Consider the following 11030-nt stretch of genomic DNA (forward strand, 5'->3'; position numbering starts at 1 on the left):
ACGCAGTGTTGCTGGGGCCTATTGTTCGCACTTAATAGTAGAAAACCAAAATTTGTTGTGTCATCTCAGTTGAGAATTGCTTACAAAAATTACATAAGTTAAAAGAATGAGTAAATTTACAGGTTTAAATGCAAACCGTCTTCCAACTCAAGGCAAGTAACAGCCCCCGGGGCTCCAGCGGCCAACATCAGCTAAAGAAAGGACACTTGGTCCCAAGGCTCAGATTCTTCTTCCCGGCAGGCCGCACACAGCAAGGGCTGGCTGCTTTCGGTCCCCTGCTGGCCTCCAGGCGATCCTGGAGCTCACATCTCTTCCCGTGAGCACCCTGCACATACTGGCCAGGTATTCTCCACCCCAGTTGCCAGTGCTAGAGCTGAAATCAAAGGATGTACAGGCCATTGAACACAGACCAGGGGGACAGTTAACGTGAATACAAGGTTGAGATCAGCAACAAGTCTGATGATCAGTGCTGCCGCCAGAGAGGCTAGCAGAAGGGGCTGACCTGCGCTGTCGTCGAGCTCATGCGGCAGGTGGCAGCACCTGCGGGCAGTCTTTGTCTAGAAGCACTTGCGCTGGATTATGAAGGGGCCCGACTCATCGTACTCCTGCTTGCTGATCCACAGTTGCTGGAAGGTGGACAGTGAGGCCAGGATGGAGCCGCCGATCCACACGGAGTACTCACATTCAGGGGCCGCAATGATCTTGATCTTCCTGGTGCCGGGCACAAGCGCTGTGACCTCCTTTGGCATGGGGTCTGCGATGCTAGGGTACACGGTGGTCTCGCCAGACAGCACCATGTTGGCGTACAGGTCCTTCTGGATGTCCACGTCACACTTCATGATGGAGTGGAAGGTGGTCTCCTGGATGCCGCAGGACTCCAAGCCCAGGAAGGAGGGATGGAAGAGCGCTTTGGTGCAGCAGAAGCGCTCATTGCCGATGGTGATGACCTGGCTGTCAGGCAGCTCTTAGCGCTTCTCCAGGGACGAGGAGGAGGTGGTAGTGGCCATCTCTGGCTCGAAGTCCAGGGCGACGTAGCAGAGCTTCTCCTTGATGTCGCGCATAATCTCCCGCTTGACACTGGTGGTGAAGCTGTAGCCCCACTCCGTCAGGTTGCGGCCGGCCAGGTCTAGACGCAGGAAGGCGTGGGGCCGGGCCTAGCCCTCGTAGATGGGCACCGTGTGCGTGACACCGTCACCAGAGTCCATGACGATGCCCGTGGTGCGACCGGAGGCATACAGGGACAGCACGGCCTGGATGACCACGTACATGGCTGGGATGTTGAAGGTCTCAAACATGATCTGGGTCATCTTCTCTCTGTTGGCCTTAGGAGTCAGGGGAGCCTCGGTCAGCAGCACAGGGTGCTCCTAGGGGCGACGCGCAACTCGTTGAAGAAGGTGTGCCAGATCTTATCCATGTCGTCCCAGTTGGTGACGATGCCGTGCTCGATCGGGTACTTCAGCGTCAGGATGCCTCCCTTGCTCTGGGCCTCATCACCCACGTAGCTGTCCTTCTGGCCCATGCCCACCATGACGTCCTGGTGCCGTGGACGCCCGACGATGGACGGGAAGACAGCGCAGGGCGCGTCGTCGCCCGCAAAGCCGGCCTTGCACATACCAGAGCCATTGTGGATGACAAGTGCGGCAATTTCGTCTTCCATGGCGACCGGAGAGACGGGCGGTGGTGGAGCGGAGCAGAAGAAACTGAAAGGGATAGCAGCGGGGACTGAGCTTATGTATTCATTTTCAATTCAATTTACTTTGTTCAGTTGCTTACAGTTTCAATTGTCACTAAAATCACATCACTTTTTCAAGTTGACTTCACTTTATTTTTCCACCTATTTTAATAATGAAACTATTTTACTGTGTAAGGAACCCTCACAGCAAAGCAGCCTATGCATTGAGCAAGCCGCTAATCACAAAGTAAACTGTTTGAACCCACCTATGGCAAAAAAGAAAGATGAGGGTATGTGCTCTTGTAAGGATTTAAGTCTTGTAAATGCAAAGGCAGTTCTACTCTGTCCTATATGATCTTTATGAGTTGTAATTGACTGGATGACAGTGAATTTTGAGGGGTTTTTATTATATTTTTGTTGGTTTAATTCTATCATCTACTGGCCTGAAGCCTCCTTTTATCCCCAGCAGTTTTACATACCATACAATTAAATAGTTCAATCACATCAAGTAGAATTGTACAAATACCATCACAATAAATTTAAGAACATTTTCCTCTTTCTTGTACTCATCATGATTATCTCCCCATTTCCCCACAACCTCCCCTACTATATACCCTAATGGGACAATTAAATCCAGTTACTGACTCTATAGATTTACTTATCCTATATTTCATATACAGAAAAACATTAAAAATCAAACAATGTAAAAAACAAAAACTAACAAGAACAACAAAGTAAAACAGATAAACACCTCAATCGAAAAGAAAGAAAATATTTTAAAAATTAGAACAAATTTAAATGGATCAAAATAAATGATAGGTAGGGTGCTAAGTTTTAACCCAACGGCATCTGTAACAATCCATTGTCCAATGTGTCCTGCATGTTAGCAAGGCTATTCACATACTTTGTCCATGGTCAGAAGGGATTCCACAGGGCCTTCATCCAGGTGTATTTCCCTTGGCTTTTTGTTTTAAATCGAAACACTTTAAAATGGGCCCAAGGGGAGTTCAAGTGATAAGACTTTGCCTAAACTACATTTGCCATAATTCACTTTACAATGCTCTCTAATAACAGGACTATTCACATCCTTCAACTATGATCAAAGGGGTTTCATGGCAGACTATAAATCTATGTGTGAACCCTGCAAATGGAATTTGGGCTTCCACTATCAACCATAACCTTGTGCAAACCAGGTGTTCACAATGTAATCTCTGATGTCATTATCTCCTTTAGATTTGAATTGTACTGTTTATAAACTTTTGGTAACACAGGCTACTTTGCTTCTCTAATGTTCACTTAGTTGACGAGTCATTTAGTTGGGTTCTCTTTTGAAAACAAGTCTTTAAGGCCCAGGCACTATTTCTTCTGATAGCCAGACACCATTTGATTTCCTCAGCAAACTTAGCTATAGCACCTATATCTTCAGTAATCTCTTCATGAGGGATAGCATCAAGCAGGACCATGTCAAAAGAACTAATTGTTCTTAGATTTGGACTGGAATTAAGTGCAAGCCCCAAATCCATTCATGTATCTATAGAGTCACTATACAAAAAAGAATTAGTTGATGCCCCTGGGGGATGATTGATAAGATTCTCTGACATAAAATGAAAAGGATGCCTCTAAAGTTAACCAGAGACATATATAAACTTCTTTTTTTAAAAACACACAATATCCCAGTATTTTTCTTACCAAACTATAAATAGTATTGATACCCTATACATACAATTTTTTTCATTTTTCTCATTTTTCTCCATATATTGGTACATATCTCTGCCTGTCTCTATGCTTCCCCTCTCTTGTATTTGAAATGTTCTTTCTTCCCCACTATTCTACATCTAAACTTGTGTTTTGCTACCATTGTGTTTTAGTCTGGATTCTCTAGAAAAGAAAAGCCATTGATATATATGTATTTATACGTATATATGCATGTACATAGTAATACCTCAGTTGCCGAACTCAATTCATTCCAAATTTGTGTTCAAACACCAAAAAGTTCAAGAGCTGAATATATTTTCCCAGGACCAGTGGTGTGAGTGGCGAAACATGGAGGGTAAAGGGAGAGTGGGTAGGAAAGAGGGAACCGATTACAAGGAACTATATGTGACCTCCTCCCTGGGGGACAGACAACCGAAAAGTGGGTGAAAGGAGACGTCGGACAGGGCAAGATATAATAAAATACCAATTTATAAACTATCAAGGGCTCATGAGGTAGGGGGGAGCGAGGAGGGGGAAAATGAGGACCTAATGTCGGCGGTTTAAGTGGAGAGAAAATGTTTTGAGAATGATGTACAAATGCGCTTTACACAATTGATGTGTGTATGGATTGCGATAACAATTGTATGAGCCCCTAATAAAATGTTTATAAAAAAAGAAATAATGGTCAACAAAATATTTGGTTCTGAAGCCCAAAATTTACACTTATAAATTCATTTTTCCAGTATTTTAAATCACTATGGAGGCTTCAGCCTTCTCGAACATCACTTGTCTTCAACACACTATGGCCCTCGAGTTGTTGCTGATTTATCCATGTTAACAACAGTAACTTTTCAACCTCTTTGATGGTTTGAGTTCTTGGTTTCACTACAGTAGCCAGTTTAATCACTTTTCTCTCCCCCAAAATGTTGATAACGGTGATTGTGATTAAGACATGTTGTATTCAGCTGCCAAATCAAACAGGCGGTGACCTGATTCAAATTTCGTCATAATTTCTTTTCTGAATTCTACAGTGGTTTTCACGGGTTTCCTCTGAACTTTTCTGCTCATATCACTAACTTTCTTTGGCACCATGGTTACAATATTTTACCCAAACAAAGTGCAAAAATAAAAGCACAATGATGAATGTTTTAACACAGTAATTAATACAAGCACTATATGTTGTCTGAGCAACAGCAGTGCTTAGACTGAAGTGTCACTCCTTTGTGTCCTAGGGGCACTTGGCAAGTGACTAACACTTTGACCCCAGGGGTCTTTTCTAGTCTGATTTTCAGTTTTCCCTTTTGAGGAAAGTTACAAACACGAGCAGCTGTTAGTGGAGAGTTCCAGATTGAAGCTGTTTGACAACCGAGGTATCGCTATATCTCTATGTTTAGGTCTATATCTACTTAAAGGAAATGACTCTTGCAAACATAGAATCTAAAGAGCTCAAAAACCATGGGTCAGGCAATAGGCTGAGGATGTCTGCTGGCTCAGAGGGTAGCAGGAACTGACACATTCAAAATCTGAAAGTCAGGTGGCAGGCTGGAGACTTCTGCAGGCTTATATCACATCTCATGAACCAGTGGTCAAGCAAGGACAAAAAAAATTTGATTCAAGAGAGCAAGCTTTGCCAGAACATCCATTTGTGTATGGGAGGCAGGCCACATCCTTATGAACACTGCATTGTCAACGGAATTGGCTGACCATATCAGATCACATCATAGCATGTGATTGTATTCTTACATGATAGGAGAGTAGCCAGTCCTGTGTCTGTCCAGCTACTGAGAATCATAGCCTAGCCATGTTAACACATAATGTTAACCATCACACAAGCTTATTGAAGCTTTCATTCCATTTCATTTTCATTTCTTGTCTATTGCACTTTAGCATATATATATATATATATATATATATATATATATATATATATATAACACCTTAGGGAATTTGTAATCAATGAATATATGGGCTTGATGCTCCAAATTCATACAATTCTTCAGGAAGATTGTGGTTGATATATAATCGTTTGTCAATTTGAGGATTAAGTGTGTAGGGGTGGAGTCTAGGCTGTCAATCAGATCATAGCCAATGAGGCCTCCGTGTGGTAATGACCTTTTCCCGAGAATTCTGGGAAATCTGGTACTCCCTCTTTGGAGGTGAGAGGCACTTCTCTCTCTGCCACTCCCTGGGAGACATTGTAGAAGACAAGCCACATGGACGCAACCAGACCTTGGAAGCCGGAGAAACCCCCGAGAGACCCCTGCCAGCACTGAGATGCTTACAATAGTGCTGGACCCAGACTTTCTACCCACTGGCTTGTGATCATCCTGCATTTGACTTCATTGCATGTGTTTCGTGAGTCTGAAGAGGACTTTATAGATTGGTATCAGACATATGGGCTAATATCAGACTTATGGCCTTGGACTGGACTGGGTTGGGATATTTTCTCAATGTTCAATTCCTCTTGTATATAAACCTTTCCTTTATGTACATATGTATGTTTATGAATTTGTTTCTCTTGTCTACACAGACTAGCACAAAGATGGTCATGCCTGGCATTGTTATTTATTTACTTGCCAGTACCTAGCATAGTGCTTTAAATATCATAGAACTTCAACAAATGCTTGTTTATTGCTTCATTATATTTTCTTTTTCTCCTTTCTAAATCCTTATTGCCCTAATTTGTTCTTGAGGCATAAATATTTGACATCAAGACAGAGAGCAGGTGATTAAACACAAAGGGGATAGTTAGAGAACACAGACAAAGAAAAATGCAGAACCATTGTATTAAGATTTTTTACAAGTGATTAAATCCTCAACCATATTACCATATAACAACCTGTGGAAATGATTTGTAAGTCTTTCAGGGCTTTTACAAACACCTCTGTCTCTTAATTCTGATGAAATGACTAAGAATTTTTTTTTTACTATGTCCCTTTATCACTGGCATATGGAATTTTAAAACTTTGGGGTTCTCTTTGTCTTTGTTTCCGCAGGCCCACAGCAGTATAAGCTCCACCATGCCTTTTTTGTCAAGGATCTTCCTTTTATCCATGCAAAGGAAGTACTTTCTTCTTATTGTAATGTAGCTGTAAAACTCAAACAGCCATCATCATTTCATTAAATCATGCTGAACTTCATAGAATTGCTGAAAAGGATCCATAATATGCAATATTTGTTCTGCAAACTGACTGAATATTTATAATATTTAGTCTATACCATGCTATTTATTCTTAAAAATGACATATTTGTTTTTGTTTTCTTAGTAGAGCATAAGGCAAATTATATTAATTAGGCTATTTACATGATTTCCTAACTTAGAGCAGTGAAACTTGCCTTCAGCTAGCAAATAATTGGAATTACAATTGCTTGAGATATCACAAGTTTGTTAATTATATCAGGCTTCATCAAATTCTGATAGGTCGCTAAATGGTCTTTTTCTCTTTTCACCCCCCTGCCTTCTTTCCTTTTTTCCCTCTACCTCCATCCCTGTCCCCTTCATTTCTTATGTAGAATGAAGTTGACATAAAATAAATACACAATACATGATGATCATCTGAGCTATGCTTTCCATTTCAAATTTGAGAGGTTATGATTCTCTAAAATGGAGAGATTTTAGTTTGTCAGTGTATACACTTGAAGCAACATATGCCACAAATTGAGATGAGGCCGTGTATTACCTTCCCTGCTTTTCGGAAATAATGGAATAAGAGACTTTAAAGTCAGGGCCAAAAACAGTAAGAATGAAATTAAATCTAGTGTATTGTTGCAGCAAATCTTAGTTTTTACACTTAAGATTTTGTATTTTGTTGTTTTTCTACTTATTTGTAAATTTTGGCAGGAAAAATCCGATGAGTTAGGCAGTGGGGCAATAGAAAACTATGATTCAAAATAAATCACTAACTACATTATCTGCTCATATCACTGTTGCTTTAGAGAGCCTATGTCTTTCGATTGTTCCCAGACATACAGTCATAAAAAAGGAAGTGTTACAAAATCAAACTACTTCAGGAAATATTAAACACTATATCCAACTTTGTACACTCATCTGTTAGTTTTTTATTTTATGGTGGCTCTTGTATGATTCTGTAAGCTCTTCCACCATTGTTTCCAGTAGTAGCAGGATTACCCATGGCAGTCACCCATCAGTGGAGCTTATAGACTAAGATAGACTAAGGTAGAAAAAGGTCTGGTGATCTAATTCTAGAAATTACCAATGGTAAAACTTATGGATCACAATTAAACATTGTGTGATATGGTGCTGGAAGGTGATTTCAGGAGATTGGAAGATACTCAAAATATAACGTGGACACAACAGTGGATGTGGGTATATCATGGAAATGCGACAGGACCAGGCAACCTTTCCTTACTTCTATTATACAAGGGCCCAACATAAATGATAGTTGACCTTCAAGCAACTAAGAATAAGAACAATACTTGACAACGGGAATATCAAAGTGTGTGACAATATTTTAAAAGTTTGAGAACAGTTACACTAATGCCAACTATATAACATTGGTTAATCCAGATCTACAATCAGTGCCCTTGGAAGCATCAGTCAAGGTGATGATAAAGGGCATAAGATGGCACCCTGGTGACAAACTGCTCCCAGTCTCTCTATGATTCTATAACGAAGAGCAGAGAAACTAGGTGAAACAGATATAGTGATAATGCTGGCACTCTATACATCAAATGGAATGATAAAGAATTAGATTACTTACGGGAAAAAGGAACAAAAACAGTGATTGAAGAAAGAAGCCCTGAAACAGTGTGGACATTTGAGACATAGAAAACATACATAGGTGAGGAGAAGGCAAATTTACAGACTCTCTAGTAAGACAGACACAGGGTTCAAACAAATCTGGGCAAAGCAAGGTGAAAAAGAACATGAACTAGATCTAGGAAAGAAGGGTGCAGGGAAGCAGGTGACTACTGGAGGCAGCCACAAAGGAGAAAGGCAGTAAATAGTCATTTTTGTTGGAGGTCCACATGGAGAAAAGCCCTGTAAGTTGGCAGCTTGTTCTATCTTCCACACCACTCTATTTTTATGCTGTCTCCTACACAGCACTCTACTTCACAGCAAGGTTCTATAATTCATTGCAATGGCTACACAGAACTCACAGAAAATACTCATGATTATGGGATTTATTATGGAAGTTAACAGGTGAGAAATGCCAGGGATACAGCATTCTATTAGAATCGAAGAGCCATACTCACTTTCCCAGAAGTGCACAGGGCGCATATCAGAGAAGAGAGCTTAACGAAGTACACTCTTTCACCTTCCTCCCAGACATTCCTGGTCACCAGTGGTGAGTTTCTTCCATCCATACTAAAACCCAAGTAAAACCCCCTTATCATCCCTCCCCCATCTTTTCACTTGCACTGCCTCTCCTCTGAACTCTCACATCCAGAACAGTCCATTCCCACACACAAGACTTTTGAAACCAAACTTGACCAATTGTTGCTATGGATGAAGACAAAAGAGTTTTTGCTTAGGGATCATTGAATTTATGTTAATGGTGGTTGAATAATTTGGAAAAGGACATCCATATGGTTGTTCAACACAAATAGTATAATCAATGGTACTTGCTTATACATGGAAAAATTATTGAATTGGAAAATCTTTTGTTCTGTCTGTTTTTGCACAATGATAGTGGTAATGATTGTCCAACCCTTCTTGATATGACTGAGCCACTGAATTGTATGATATGTGAAGTGCCAATAAAACTTTTTTTAATAAATCATTTTATTGGGGCTCATACAACTCTTATCATAATCTATACATCCATCCATTGTGTCAAACACATTTGTACATTTGTTGCCATCATCATTCTCAAAACATTCTCTTCCTAAGTGAGCCCTCGGTATCAGCTCCTCCTTTTTTCCCCTCCCTCCTCCACCATCCCTCCCTCACAAACCCTTCATCCATGTTTCCATTATTGGCACCCCCCTATTGGGGGGTTGTAAATCAATCATTGTGATTGGTCCCCCCTCCCTCCCCCTTCTCCCACGACCTTCCCCCTACCCTCCTGGTATCGTTACTCCCATTATTGGTCCTGAGGGGTTTATCTATGATATGTGGATGAAGTGCCAGTAACACTTTTAAAAAATTAAAAAATTAAAAAAGAGATACTGCACTCTTGCCACTTGTGTGTTTATCAGAGTATGCACTTACAGACTGGACACTACACACCCACAGCCTCCAGGGCAAGGCTTGTGTTATCCTGTACATGACAGGTCACAAAGCCACTGTCTTATGGTGGGAAAACACACTTGCACAGATTGTGCACCAAGTTCCCACTGGATCTGCAATAGGAAATAGGTACTTGCTGATGTGAAGCACATGTTATGTGTGCATCACCATGCTGTTTTCCCAGTAACTGGGTATGTACACTCACAGGATCAGCAACAAGCATTCACAGGCTCAGTGATCAGTAGTAGGAGTCCCCAAAGACGTGGTGCTGTATGTCTGCTACTTTAGAAGCACATGTACCCACGAGCATACCATCTTGATTTCTGTTTCTTAATTTTTATTCATTTCCCCCCTTGGTTATCATCTTCTATTATTGTCCCCCACCTCCCTTTCTTTTCCTTCTGCTTCTATTTTTTTAACCTCATTTGGTAGGAAGTGGACAGTGTGTCTCCAGTAGTAAGCCACATCCATTATACCTGACATCTACCAGTCCTCTCAATGGGAGAGGGCCACCAGCCACTCCTAAGTCATTAAATCAAACATGTAAAATATACAACACCCGCTAAATGTTCCCATAGCTTCACATATGGAGTACATATTCCTGCCCATTATCTCACCCACAGAAGATAGGTGGGGAGCACTCCAGTGCTGCCAAACTAACTAGCAGAGTAGCACACTCACTTCAAATGCCCTGATATAGCAAAGCCATACGCAAATTTAAATTACAGCAAAACAAACCAACATAAAATCAACAAATAGATACAGGGTTTTAAAAAAACCAAAGTCTTTATGTCAACAGAAATCTTCAAAGCAAACAAATAAACAAGACAAGGTGACTCAAATCACCAAAATAAAGAACCAATAATTCCCTTGAAGGGGAATTAGTAATGAAACTAACTAATAAAGAATTCAAAAGACATATCTATGGTCCTCTAAAATAATCAATTAAACCCCCAAGCAAGTTAAAGTTAACACCTTTTTCTGGAAAACAATATAAGATTAAATGATACAATAAGTAAACAATTAGAAATGTTACAAAAACTTTATATATAACACTAAATTTAGAGAGAGGTCATATGAAAACAACGAAACGGTAGAAGCAGTCATCTAATTGAGGTGTCAACTAAGTCCGCATGGAAGAAGCATAAGCAACATGCTCGATCCAAAGATTGTAAATAATAAAATACAAATCCAGAGGAAGGAAAGGTATCACTTTAAGTTCATAAGGCCAAAATCAATTTGCAAGGTGCCCACATGAGTCCATCGACCGTACTGCAGGGATGTGAACCACCTATACTTGCTATCAGAGAGCAGTGTAAAGTTGATTATGACAGATGTACTTAGGTTAAAATGCAACACCTTTTCCTTTGATCTGTCTTTTGCCCCTTTTTAAAATTGTTTTTGTTTTTAATGCTTCCTGTTTTCTTCTCAGTTGAGGTTTTTCCCTCTATTTTTGTCATTGTTTTCTTT

General features: G+C 40.6%; 1 pseudogene; it reads right to left on the minus strand.

Moving 5' to 3' along the window:
• Positions 1-557: 557 nt before the first annotated feature.
• LOC101655903 lies at positions 558-1659 on the minus strand (annotated as a pseudogene).
• Between the last annotated feature and the right edge of the window lie 9371 nt (positions 1660-11030).

The sequence above is a fragment of the Echinops telfairi genome, unplaced genomic scaffold (genome assembly GCF_000313985.2).
Source record: "Echinops telfairi isolate 266 unplaced genomic scaffold, ASM31398v2 ScPeMD7_44;HRSCAF=162, whole genome shotgun sequence".
In the NCBI taxonomy this organism is placed as follows: Eukaryota; Metazoa; Chordata; class Mammalia; order Afrosoricida; family Tenrecidae; genus Echinops; species Echinops telfairi.